Here is a 13,344-nt window from a genome sequence, read left to right on the forward strand (position 1 = left end):
TTTTAAAGTTTTCTAGCACCTATGACAAATGACTCTTAATACCGTCTTCAACAGAAATTTATAGTCCGAAAGCTACCAGGGACATGAAACATCTCATTGAAATATTGAAATAACCGCATAAATAAGCTGATTTATTTAAAAAAAGTAGATCTATGTATTTCTTGTTCTTTACAAATTAAGCCCAGGGACCAAGTCAATTCACACCTGATCACCGTCAGTTTTAAAATTAAACAATTTTATGTAGGCCAACAAGTCTAGCCCTCTTACTATTCAATTTTATCGGGAGATATCATCCGTACAGGCCTCCTAGCAGGCCTGAACAAATATAAAGGTTTTTATAAAGGCTCCAATCTATGGAAATAAAGGCCTTTTAGTGTAAAATATTAAAAAATAAAGAGTAAATAAAGGCTATTTTTGTCGCAATTCTCATTGAAAACACATAATATATATAGGTATTTACTAAAAAAAAAAGTTAATTTATATATGGAAACCCACACTCTAAAACCACAGATATCAGAAATAGGCATGTTTGATATTATCTCATACTGTTTGAATTATACATTATGATTGATATACATACCTAACTTAATGGCTATACCTACTTTCACTGCACATTTATATCACCTATTTTTGTATATGGTTCCTGTTTTATACATTGTAGTGTCTACATCAACTTTGCTCAGAATGCTGTATCTTCACCAGACCTTGTCCACTGTTACCATAGTGTAAACATCATGTCACCAGACCTGAAATTTTTTTATTTTTTTTTATTCAACTAGTCACAATCAGTAAAACTCAGCATTTGTTACAACCACCCAATCATTTTCCAACCTAAAATTCAGACATTCATAAAAGCAAGCAGTACTCAATTGTGGTAAATGACTGGGCATTTTGACAAATGCTGAGTTCAAACACATAATTATGTACATATACATGCAAAATGGTTAAAGCAAGTTAGTATGATTTGATAAAGCAAGCAGTTAGTTAAAAACATGAAAAACTTGCATGGATATTTGTTCAAGTATTAAAAACTAATAGTACTAAACACCATAGCATGATTAATATCAGAACAAACAGAGCAGATAAAGTTAGGTACAACAGCAAACTTGTTAATTCAAAGAATATTCAGGCACAAGTTTCACGCTTACAAACAGGCTGTGTTAATAATACATGGTTAATACTAACTCTTACAAGTAACCATAGAACTTTACACCTACATATATGTACACCCTACACCAAATAAGCAACTAGAAGCTTAGCAATCTATATATAAGCTCAAGTGTTAGTAGTTGAGTGACAATATACAAAATCATTCTTCACACCAGTCTTCTTTTCTTGGCATATTTTTCAAGTTGGTCTGTGATCTCCCTTTTTCTTTTTGTTCAACTGTTGCAAATCTGCATGTGCTGTTTTTTGTTTATTGGCTGCAACTTCCTGCAACTCATGTGCAATTTCAATACCCATCATGTTCTTTTCTTTGATGGCTTCTGTCATTCTTTTATTAGCCTCAACATTTAGACCATCCAACCTATAAGCTGTCCTTCAGCTTCTTCAATCTTAGTATCAATGTCCTTATTTTCATCTTTCAGCTTTTTCACTTTTTCTAATCTTACCTTTTCTTCTTCTTCTGCCTTACGCTGTTCTCACGCTCCTTTTCCTTTTTCTGTTTTTCTTCCCTTTCTTGCCTTTGTTGTTCACTAATATATTTCTTGTACTCCTGATGGGCTGATTTACAATGAGAAAGCAACTCTTTTGTTATCTTTACATCAACTGCCTGACCACCTGAAGCTCCAACGCATCTTTAGTTAAACGGACCCCAATCAAAGTGCCTTTCTGCATTGATGACCTCTCGTTTGTCAAAATCTTTTTGTTCTGAGATAAACTTCTTTCTGTATCAGCATTACCATGTGACAGTGTCAATGCACACTTCACAACTTTGGGCAGTACACTAAATCGTGGTTTTCCAGCTGCAGTGGTAAGTCCAAATATATTTGCCCAATATTTGTCAACTCTAACTGGCTGTTCATTTCCTTTTTTATCATTTTCAGTAGTCCAGCTCTTTGGAATTTCAAGTTCCCTATAGATTTTCCACTCATCAGTTACCAGAGGCAATTCATTCTCCTCACAACACGGCAAGTTAGCAGCCACTGTTGCCACCTTAGCGTCTGATGAAGGCTGTTGTCTCATATCTGGGTGTAGGCATGGTAATGCTTTCAGTAAAGTGTTCTTGTATGGCAGTCGCTCCTGTATATATGCTGTGGACTTTGAAAAGAACAGTTTCATTCCAACTATACATTCTTTCTTTTGTAATGGACTGAGGTTCTTCAGATAGCCCCTGGCCTTAACCCCTATGTTTAATTTGTCATCAGGCAACTGATTATCTACTTTTGTCACATCAGTCTGTGCTAACTCAGTCCCAGTTTTACCCTGAACCAATTCCGGTTTGATGAATCTGTACATGATCTGGCGTAGCATGTCCACAAGTGATGGGTAAAGCAGGTGTATAAGTGACCTTCAACCTGAAAGGCAGTCAGAAACCCATCAAAGAGTGGCTTGACTGATTCCAGGAACGCCATTTCCTACTAGATGATACCTTCATTCTTTGTCAGAGATTCATGGATGTCCTTAAACTTTTTTAGCTTCTGAGATCTTTTCTCATTCTTTGGGATGAACACCGTAAAATACTTCTTTATGGCAGACATCTGTCCGTGTATTCTCTCAACTGCTGGCAACAACGACAACCACCTAGAGTCAACATGTCTGAGAAACTTCAAATTTTCCAAATTTTCATCATCTTGTACAAACTTGAAATCTTCTTCTCTGGCTGGGTACAAATGAAACCATGTGAATATATTCATTGCAAAATCAAGAGCATGAATTCCAAACGCTGCATTCCCGGCTTTAAAAGCATTGTGTATCTTATGTATGAAGCAGAATCCAACATCCACTAACCCTTCAGCACCAGCATCTTTTACAGCTGTGTCAACTATTGTTTTGATACTCTTGTTCACATTAGGCCCATCTGCAGATAAACTTAAAAGTTTGCTCATTGGTAATGTCAAGTCCTGGAAACACTCGAGCAAACCTTTACAAACTACCTTAGCAAAGGCATGACCAAAGAAGAGAGAACACAAGTATCGTACCTGAACACAGGCAGACTGTTCTGACCAATAGCGAATTAGAATGTCCATTTGTTTCTTCGACTGACTAGTAACGGTTTCATCAAAGTGGATTGTGTAGTAAGCTCCTGATGCAAGTACATCCTTTACAGTGTTATTCTGGAAGTATCGTCTAAGACCGTAAGATATCATATAAGATGCCTTCTGATGACTAAGACTGAATTGCTTTGCAATAATGGAGTCTGGAAACATCTCCTGGAACAAGGCTGGCAATCCATCACAAGAACTGAAGCTGTAATTAGATGAAGCGGTCTTTATCGTCCACAGCGCTTCTGCCTTAGCAACAGCTTCATTAACAGATATCCATTTGGAAATTCCAGAATTTTCACTTGGTGGTGGTGGTGGTGGTGGTATGGTTAGTTTTGACACATCATTCACATCTGCTTTATTATTGTCAAAGACAACTGCACTGGAAGAAGCTGACACTGTTTCACTTTTGGCAGAAACAAACAGATGGTTTCTGTTCAACCTTTGTTACAAATGATGTCAATGGTTTTTGTTCCCCACATTTGCCACCATTCAAACATGCAGCCTTCTGCTTGTGTTTCTTTCCCAATAGAATGTTGTCTTAAAGCAGAAAGTCCATTATTAGCAATATTGATAGTGCAAGCACAAAGAACACATTTTGCATCATATACAGAGTCAATCGATGGCCGGCACCATAGTCTACAGAATACTCCATTTCCATCTTTTTCATCCAGCCATTTTGACTGAAACTTTGTCTTTGAGTGTGACATTGTAAGACTGTTATTAACTGATGGTCACTTTGTTAGTAATCTGAAAATACAGAAAAAAGCATGCAAACTAGCAAAGCAAAAGCATTGCATGTTTGTATGGTTTCCATGCAAACCATACAAACATGCAGTACTATGCTACAACTGGATAACCAGGAGCATATTTAAGGCCAAATAAAAATATTATGTGTGGTTCAGGGGACCAACCTATTGTATGTCTTCCTTTTAAATCTGTCACCTAAGCCACACACAGTACATTATTTGGTCTATGGGCCCTCAGATACCTTCACTGGGCCTTCAGTGTAGCAAGGTCACTGACTTACCATTTCAAGCATTCAGCTCCATGGTACCTTATGCTGAATACATGGAACACCCATGGTCTGGTAAACACTACTGCAAACATCTACATGTATGTGGTCTGGTGAACACAACAGCATTCTGAAAAACTCAAGATGAAAGATACACAAGCAGTATCCTAATAACAACACTTAAAAGGGGAGAAGAAATACAGTAGTATAACCATTACTTGCTTTAAACTGGCACGGCAAGCAGTCTGAACAAAAATATAGGTTTTGAGTGAAAATTACAGGCTATTTGGTCGTTTTAAAGGTTTTTTCAGAAGATTTAAAGGTTTTAAAGGTTTGCTCTGAAATTAAAGGTTTTTAAAGGTTTTAAAGGTTTCACTAGGAGGCCTGTCCGTATGTTAAAAGTGCAGACTCATTTACCAAACGTCCAAGACAGTTACCCTGCGCATATAACAAATGTAAATAAGGTTGCCCGATTTACAAATTGTTGCGCAAATAACAAATTTGTTATTTGCGCTGCGCGATTTACCAAATGCGCAGATTGGCTATATGCGCGTAACAGTTACACCATTTTTTATGAAAAATAGTGACCTACAAAATATAGGAGGCGAAAGTTGAAAGTGCTGTAATTTTTTGTAAAACAACTTATATGGTAAAATACTGTATTATTATGAAAGATATAATGTTAATGAACACATCTGCATCATTTTTGAAAGGCAGTGGCTACGATTACGGTACCGTAATCCTAGCCTCCGATTCTTACGGAAGTTCCGTATTCCTAGACAACCCTATGAGGATAGGCTAGGATTACGGAAGTATTTAAGAGGCATCAAATGTCTGCGCGGAAATCTAAATTTAAGTGACAGGCAAAAACAAATCATTTAAAATATAGAAACTTCTTATAATCCTTTTGAGCTATTATTAAGAATATAATTCTTCATTTGTCTGCCAATTTTCAAAAAAAAATATTTAGTAAAATGGCTGATCGATAACATGAGATAATAGGGCAGGCATGAAAAAAAACGCTATTTTATTAGAATCGGAGGCTAGGATTACGGTACCGTAATCGTAGCCACTGCCTTTTTGAAATGAAAAGTCTTTATCTTAAAAAGTCACTGAAATACCTTCAGTTGGACTATATTTTAAGTCTACTTTCGCTTATAATTTTTCAAGATTCAGGTACTTCATATGAAGCATTCAATCTGCTCCAAAGTTTCAGTTTATATTCCATACAAACACACATTAATCATAAAATTTGGGTACGAACTGGCTATGGTACGAATGTAATCATTTTGACTCAGTAGAATTTACCTTTCGCACAGGTGGTCCTCCTCCTCGTGGACGGCGCCGGCGTGGACCTCCTCTTCCCCTATCTCGCTCACTGGAATCTGCCATTATTTAAATTATTAAAAGAGGTTGCATGTGGTTGGTTTCGCTCGCTTTTTCTCATTAAAAAAACAAGGATAAAGTACGTACTGTACACGGTATAATACCGGAACAGGTTCGCCACAAAGAAAATGTGTTCCTTTATTGTTGTCTACTACGTCCATACATTCAATCGTTTATCTACATATATTTAACGGGTTACTGCAGGGTTGCGTTTAGAGAAGCTGCGTTTTTTTCAAACTTGGCTGCCCCTGTTGGAACGTTTTCATTGTTATCCGATTCCACACCCATATAGACAAGTGCTTGCTTTTGCTGTTTTTCAGGTGAACGTATTGAAACCAGGGACGTAAATAGATATCTATGTATGTCCCTATCTATCTCTCTATCTATCTGCTATTTAGTCAAACCCCTGCTGGGGACCTAGACTTTGCGCGTCAACTAGCGAGAATGTTAAAAGAGTAAAAGTAAAGGTAAAAAGCAAGAAAAAGAAGGGTTAAAAACAGGTTAAAAACAGGACAGGTGTATTTAAGGTGAGATGTGCTCAATCTGTCTTACAGCCTGACTGAACACTGGCCCAGACGACTTGACAACATCTGAAGGCAAGGCGTTCCAATGATGTACTGTACGAGGGAAGAATGAAAATTTGTGATAGTTTGATGAGGGTGGTACTTGAACGAATGCCTGGGAATGAGTGGTTCTGGATCTGGAAAATCTAGTATTGGGTGTTAGGAAGTCCGGTAGTGGGATGGCGACCTGGTTATGCAAGTGTCAGGATACTGGTTATATGACCCAGGGAAGTGCCTACGCCTTTAGTATCTTGAACAATGGTTTGGGTCCAATCGCTAAGGTGACTATGTCTTAGACTAGCTGACAAACGATGTAGAATGTCCTTTGTTAAAACGTAAAGCTGGTGAGACCAAATATCTCAGATATAGAATTTTCCTCTGGCTACCTTGCCTAAATGATTCGTGTACCAATGATTCGTAAATGATTTTAATTATGAGCTAGACAATTTCAGGGATCAGGCAAATCACTAAATGTTTCAAACTAACAATTTTCAATTAGCTCAAACTCCTATAGGCTGGAGACTCTATACTTGACTGGTCTTTTTGTTGAAGTTCCCGTCAGACAATGTCTTTGAATCAACAACATACGAGTCCTATCGCATAGATGCTCGGCCTCTGTCCTCTCAACTCTATATGAATGCCCTGATTCCTGGATGCTCAGCGCCTATATGCTATCATATATAGCATTCAACTACCATATAGGTATTATCCCCGATGCCTTGGCTGTACTTCGCCAATAATGCTGAACCGTCTATAAGCTGGAACTCTCCTACTATCTCAGTAGATTACCAAACTCTGGGTCTCTGTCTCAGCTTCCCGATGCTCAGCCTATATATGCTATCGTCTATAGCATTCAATTACCTTTAAGGTAAAACTCCTATTCGCTGGCCCTATAGCTCGAAACCTTATCGAAATTCTGCTAATCTTCTTTAGTCTAAGAACTTCCAAAGTCTTCTTTTTAATAATTTATCCGCCCTGACAGGGTAACTGCAATAGTCTCCTTCTCAAGGTACTGGGATAAATTATTAGTTGAATCCTCGATGTGTCTTCTTCGACTGCTGGATACCGAATGAGCTCTCTATCATTCATCTACCTATTTATACCCCAGCAGACGTGCTATTTTTAGAACTTGTTTCTGATTGGTCCAAATTTATACATTGTGTCTTACAACGAGTACCTGCTCTATCAAATATCTGGTTCTCTTTAATTTTTGTATATGGCATTATGTGCGAAGCTGGGACCCAGTCATTCACATAATGAACCCAAATCAGCCACAAATGACCCAAATTCTATTAATTACAGCAATTCAACAATAATTATAGCAACGACAACATGAAAAGGGAGTCAATCACTATCTGTGCTTATGTGTTACGTTATCAATATATCAGATATACAAATTATTCTGACAATAGCCCCCTTCTCAAGAAAATACTCTAAGTTTTTCATAAACATGAAGAATAATTTGTAAACAAATCTTTTTTTTTTTTTTTTTTTTTGTTTTTTTTTTTTTTTTTTTTTGTTTTTACTATTTCTTGATTTTTTGTGTTAAAATCAGTTACATCATATTCTGTTTCAAGTAATCAGTTATTGTCTACTTAAATAATCAGCGCATACGTTTTCTGTACCTTTAATAGATTCAATTTTGAATCTGTAACACTGCAAAAACAATGCCCATCTCATAATTCTTGAGCTTTCTACTTTACATTTCTGTATGTAACTCAATGGGGCATGATCAGTCTGCAGGATGAACTCACTGCCGTACAAATACTTCTGAAATTTCTTAACACCAAAAACTATTGACAAACATTCTCTTTCAATTACCGAATAGTTCCTCTCTCTTTGGAGCAATTTCTTACTGGCATATGCTATGGGAAATTGTCCATCTTCATACCTCTGAAGAAGTGCTGCTCCAACCCCAGTATCTGAAGCATCACACTGTAATATAAAAGGTCGTGAAAGTCTGGTAACCGTAAAATAGGTGCTTGTGTAAGCAAGGTTTTCAAAGTATGAAAAGCTTTGGCATGTTGTTCCTCCCATACTACAGTATTAGGTTTCCCTTTCTTGATTAAGTCGGTCAGTGGTGCTGCAACTTCGGAGTATGATGCTATAAATTTTCTATAATAACCAGTTAGGCCAAGGAAACTCCGTACTTGTCTCTTAGTCTTAGGTTCTTCTGCATTCTTTATACGCTCTAATTTATCTTCTTCCATCTCCAGCTGATCATTTCCGACCTTATGCCCAGTGAATGAAATATTATCATATCCTATGAGACATTTTGATGGTTTTAGTGTAAGCTTTGCATCTCTAACCCTCTTAAAAATATTTTGTAACATTGAGACATGTGTGTCCCACGTTATGGTGTGACCTAAAATATCGTCCACATAATTGTCAGCATGTTTGCATCCTATCAATAATTTTCGCATCATTTTATTAAATGTAGCACCAGAATTTATCATACCAAATGGCATTTTTCGGAACTGGAAACTTCCCTCAGATGTTGTGAAGGCTGTCAAGTGCCTAGATTGCTTCTCTACAGGAATCTGCCAGTAACCTTTGCTAAGGTCTAATTTTGTGAAGAATTTATCTCCATGAAGTTTTGACCGAATATCTTCATCATTTCCCATAGGCTCCGTATCAAATTTAGTTATAGAATTCAACCGCCTAAAATCAATACAAATCTGTTTGTATTATCTTTCTTTTTCACCATAACGATAGGGAGTTGTATGCAGAGGTGGCAGGTTCAATAATTCCAGCATTTAACATGTGTTGAACCTCTTGGATAACCTCATTACGTTTCGCATATGGTATGGGGTATTGTTTGACTCTAACAGGTTCTGTGGTTGTGAGTTCGACCTTATGTTCTACAAGATTCGTCGTTCCAGGACTTTCTGTAAAAATGTCTTGATATTGTTTTATAAGCGACTTAATTTCAGTAATTTGGCTTTCAGACAAATGAGGATTAATTTGTACATTTTCATATGTTTCTGACCCTCCTATTCTGACCAGGTCGAGCAAATTTTCGTCATCAACTACCCCAGTCTCTGTGCTAACATCGGCCTCGATCACGGCGACACTTCCTGCAAAAATATCTTGTCTTTCTTCGTACTTTTTGAGTAAATTGATATGGTAAAGCCCTATCTTATCACCGACTTTTACTTTAAAATCCATTTTGTTGACCACATCAACTACTTCATAAGGTCCTTTCCACTGAAGCATTAACTTATTGTGGTTAGTTGGTAAAAGTAACAGCACTTTATCCCCGACCTTTAAATTTCTGTTTCTGGCACTCTTGTCGTAATGGTGTTTGTACGTTTCTTGTGCTGAATGAAGATTTTCTCTAGCTATTTTACATGTTTCCTCCAGCCTATTCCGTAAGTCTAATACATATTCAAGTTCTTTAAGTACTTGCATAGGTCCTCTGACTGTCCTGCCATAGAGTAGTTCAAATGGTGAGAATCCTGTACTTGCCTGTGGAACCTCTCGATATGCAAACAATACGGCTGACAAATATCTATCCCAGTCTTTTGGTTTTTCTTGACACATCTTTTTCAACATACTCTTTAAAATACCATTCATACGCTCACAAAATCCATTGCACTTTGGGTTATACGGAGTTGTGAACATTTGTTTCAGACTGATCAGCCTACAAACTTCTTCCATCAACTGTGAGGTAAACTGACTTCCTCTGTCACTCAAAATTTCGGATGGAAATCCTACTCTAGAAAATATATCTAGCAGAGCTTCAGCCACCCGTTCTGTCTCAATCCTAGGTAATGCAACTGCCTCAGGATATCTTGTGGCATAGTCGACCACGGTAAGAATATACCGATTTCCTTTTTCTGAAATAGGAGCAATAGGTCCTATTAAATCCACAGCCACCCGATGAAATGGTGTCTCCATTATTGGCATATCTCCCAATGGAACCTTTCTAACTTTTCCTTTTGGGATCATTTTCTGACATATATCACACGACCTACAAAACCTTGTGACATCACTAGTTAACCCAGGCCAGTAAAAACTTGTTTGTATCCTATCAACTGTCTTTCTTATTGATAGGTGTCCTCCAACTATTGATTCATGAGCTAAAGACATAACCCTTTTTCTGAATTGAGTTGGAACTACAATCTGCTTTATCTCTTTGATAATACAGCCTCTCTTTTCTTCGAAGGTTCTATACAATACATCCATCTTGACTTCGTACATAAATGTAAACCCACTCTTTGTCTTCATTTTCTTTTTATCAGAGGCATACGTCCACAGCTTTCCTAAGGTATTGTCCTCCTTCTGAGCTTTTTTTAAACGTTCGACATTAAGTTCATCATGTTTAGGTTCTGTGACCTTCAAAGGTTTTATTGACTGTTTTTCTTTCTCAGCCTGTGCTCTTGTTACCACAGCTGCAACAATGTTTTCTTTTGATGGAGACTGTCCTCCATCCCTACAACTCCAGTTAATGTCTGGTCTATCAGAAGCCCCTTTTATATTTCCTATAACTAAATCGCAGATCAAAGTTGTCAACACCATGGCTTCAACTTCTCCTGTAAAATATGGTGTATCAACCTGTATCCTTGCTGAAGGAACTATCCTTGTACGCCCATCAATTGCAACCATAAGATACTTCTTATCTAACATTTGATTCTCTGATACGAAATCTTTCCTGACAGCCGCCAGCTCACACCCTGTATCTCTCAAAACCTGAACTTCTTTATCACCTATATATCCTTTCTTCAATATCAAGTTCCTTTCACCGTTTGTTGAATCAATGGTACAGGTGCTTGCTATGACCGAAATAGATTTTCCATGTGCTAACATAAGTCGTCCATCTTCTATGCAGTCTTTTAACCGTTCGTCATCTAATGATATTGCTATAACTGAGGCTGCAACTTTTCTGTCATCCGACTGTCTGTCTTTCTGCGCTTGGCCTTCCTTTCTCCAGTCTGTAGGTGTAGAATCTTGCATGCCATGCCTATTTCTCTGTCTTTCCTCATAGGATCCCCTACTAGCTAAAGCAGCACCGCTAATTTTCCTCTTGGATAGGTCTCTGCATTCTCTAGCTATATGACCTTCCTTGTTGCATATAAAACATATAGGCTTTTTAAAACCTGGCCTTTCTCTTTGTTGGGGCTGAGATGAAGGTGTCATACTTAGACGTTGTGGTGGCCTATTGGATGAGGAATTATTTTTCAAAACCCTGTTCGAGGTTATAGTACCACCATGCGCTTCAATGTACTGTTCTGCTAACTGCGTGATCTCAGCTCTCGATTTTGCAACTCTTTCCTTTAAGAACAAAGCAAGGTCTGTGGAACATGTTTGGATGAACTGTTCTCTGATCATAAGGTCTTTCAGCATTTCAAACGTATTGTCAACTTCTGCCATTTCTGTCCATCGACTGAAATACCTGTCCAGCCTTGCCATAAACTGAAAAACAGTTTCACCACGCTCTGGCTTGCATTCCCTGAACTTCAATCTAAAACCTTCTTCTGTTAACTGATAACGCTTCAGAACTGCTTTCTTCAATGCCGTATAGTCATTGGCTTGGTCTGGAGGCATGCTTGTGTATACGTCCAGGCCTTTTCCTGTAAGTAATGAGCTGAGGCTCACAGCCCATGTCTCTTCTTTCCATCCCTGGCTTTTTGCAAACCGCTCAAATCGCTCGAGGTATGCATCCATATCATCCTTACTTTCCTCGAACTTGGGAGTCTTGGTCGTAGTGTCTTACTACTCAGGTGCTCTGTGCTTTTATCAGATCCCAAAGCTCCGGCATCAGCCTTTATCCGTAGTATTTCCAACTCATGCTCTTTCACAATCCGTTCTTTCTCTAAACGTTCCATCTCAAACAATCTTTTCTTTTCTGCCTGTTGTTCCTCATAATGCCGTAACTTCTCGGCCTGTTCAAGCTCAAAAAGTCGTTTCTCCTTAGCTTCTTGAGCCTCAAACCTACGTTGTTCATCATCATGACGTCGCCTTTCTTCATCTCGTCTAAGCATACGTTCCTCGCGTTCCGTGTACTCCTTCTCTTTCCTATCCACAAACTCTATGAGCTCTGAACCTGAGAGACCCATACGTTCACCCATCTCAACCCATTTATCGTAGTTCATCTTTAAGCTTTAGGCTGGAACTAACTCTAAAATTCAACTATATGTGACCCAGACTACCTTCAGTCACAGCGCCTTCTGGTACACCAAAAAAAACGTTAAAACCACTAGTCTCTGTACCTCCTTGGATATAGATCCCGGACGAGCCCCCAAATTGTCAGGATACTGGTTATATGACCCAGGGAAGTGCCTACGCCTTTAGTATCTTGAACAATGGTTTGGGTCCAATCGCTAAGGTGACTATGTCTTAGACTAGCTGACAAACGATGTAGAATGTCCTTTGTTAAAACGTAAAGCTGGTGAGACCAAATATCTCAGATATAGAATTTTCCTCTGGCTACCTTGCCTAAATGATTCGTGTACCAATGATTCGTAAATGATTTTAATTATGAGCTAGACAATTTCAGGGATCAGGCAAATCACTAAATGTTTCAAACTAACAATTTTCAATTAGCTCAAACTCCTATAGGCTGGAGACTCTATACTTGACTGGTCTTTTTGTTGAAGTTCCCGTCAGACAATGTCTTTGAATCAACAACATACGAGTCCTATCGCATAGATGCTCGGCCTCTGTCCTCTCAACTCTATATGAATGCCCTGATTCCTGGATGCTCAGCGCCTATATGCTATCATATATAGCATTCAACTACCATATAGGTATTATCCCCGATGCCTTGGCTGTACTTCGCCAATAATGCTGAACCGTCTATAAGCTGAACTCTCCTACTATCTCAGTAGATTACCAAACTCTGGGTCTCTGTCTCAGCTTCCCGATGCTCAGCCTATATATGCTATCGTCTATAGCATTCAATTACCTTTAAGGTAAAACTCCTATTCGCTGGCCCTATAGCTCGAAACCTTATCGAAATTCTGCTAATCTTCTTTAGTCTAAGAACTTCCAAAGTCTTCTTTTTAATAATTTATCCGCCCTGACAGGGTAACTGCAATAGTCTCCTTCTCAAGGTACTGGGATAAATTATTAGTTGAATCCTCGATGTGTCTTCTTCGACTGCTGGATACCGAATGAGCTCTCTATCATTCATCTACCTATTTATACCCCAGCAGACGTGCTATTTTTAGAA

The sequence above is a fragment of the Mercenaria mercenaria genome, chromosome 12 (assembly GCF_021730395.1).
Source record: "Mercenaria mercenaria strain notata chromosome 12, MADL_Memer_1, whole genome shotgun sequence".
NCBI classification, from domain to species: Eukaryota; Metazoa; Mollusca; class Bivalvia; order Venerida; family Veneridae; genus Mercenaria; species Mercenaria mercenaria.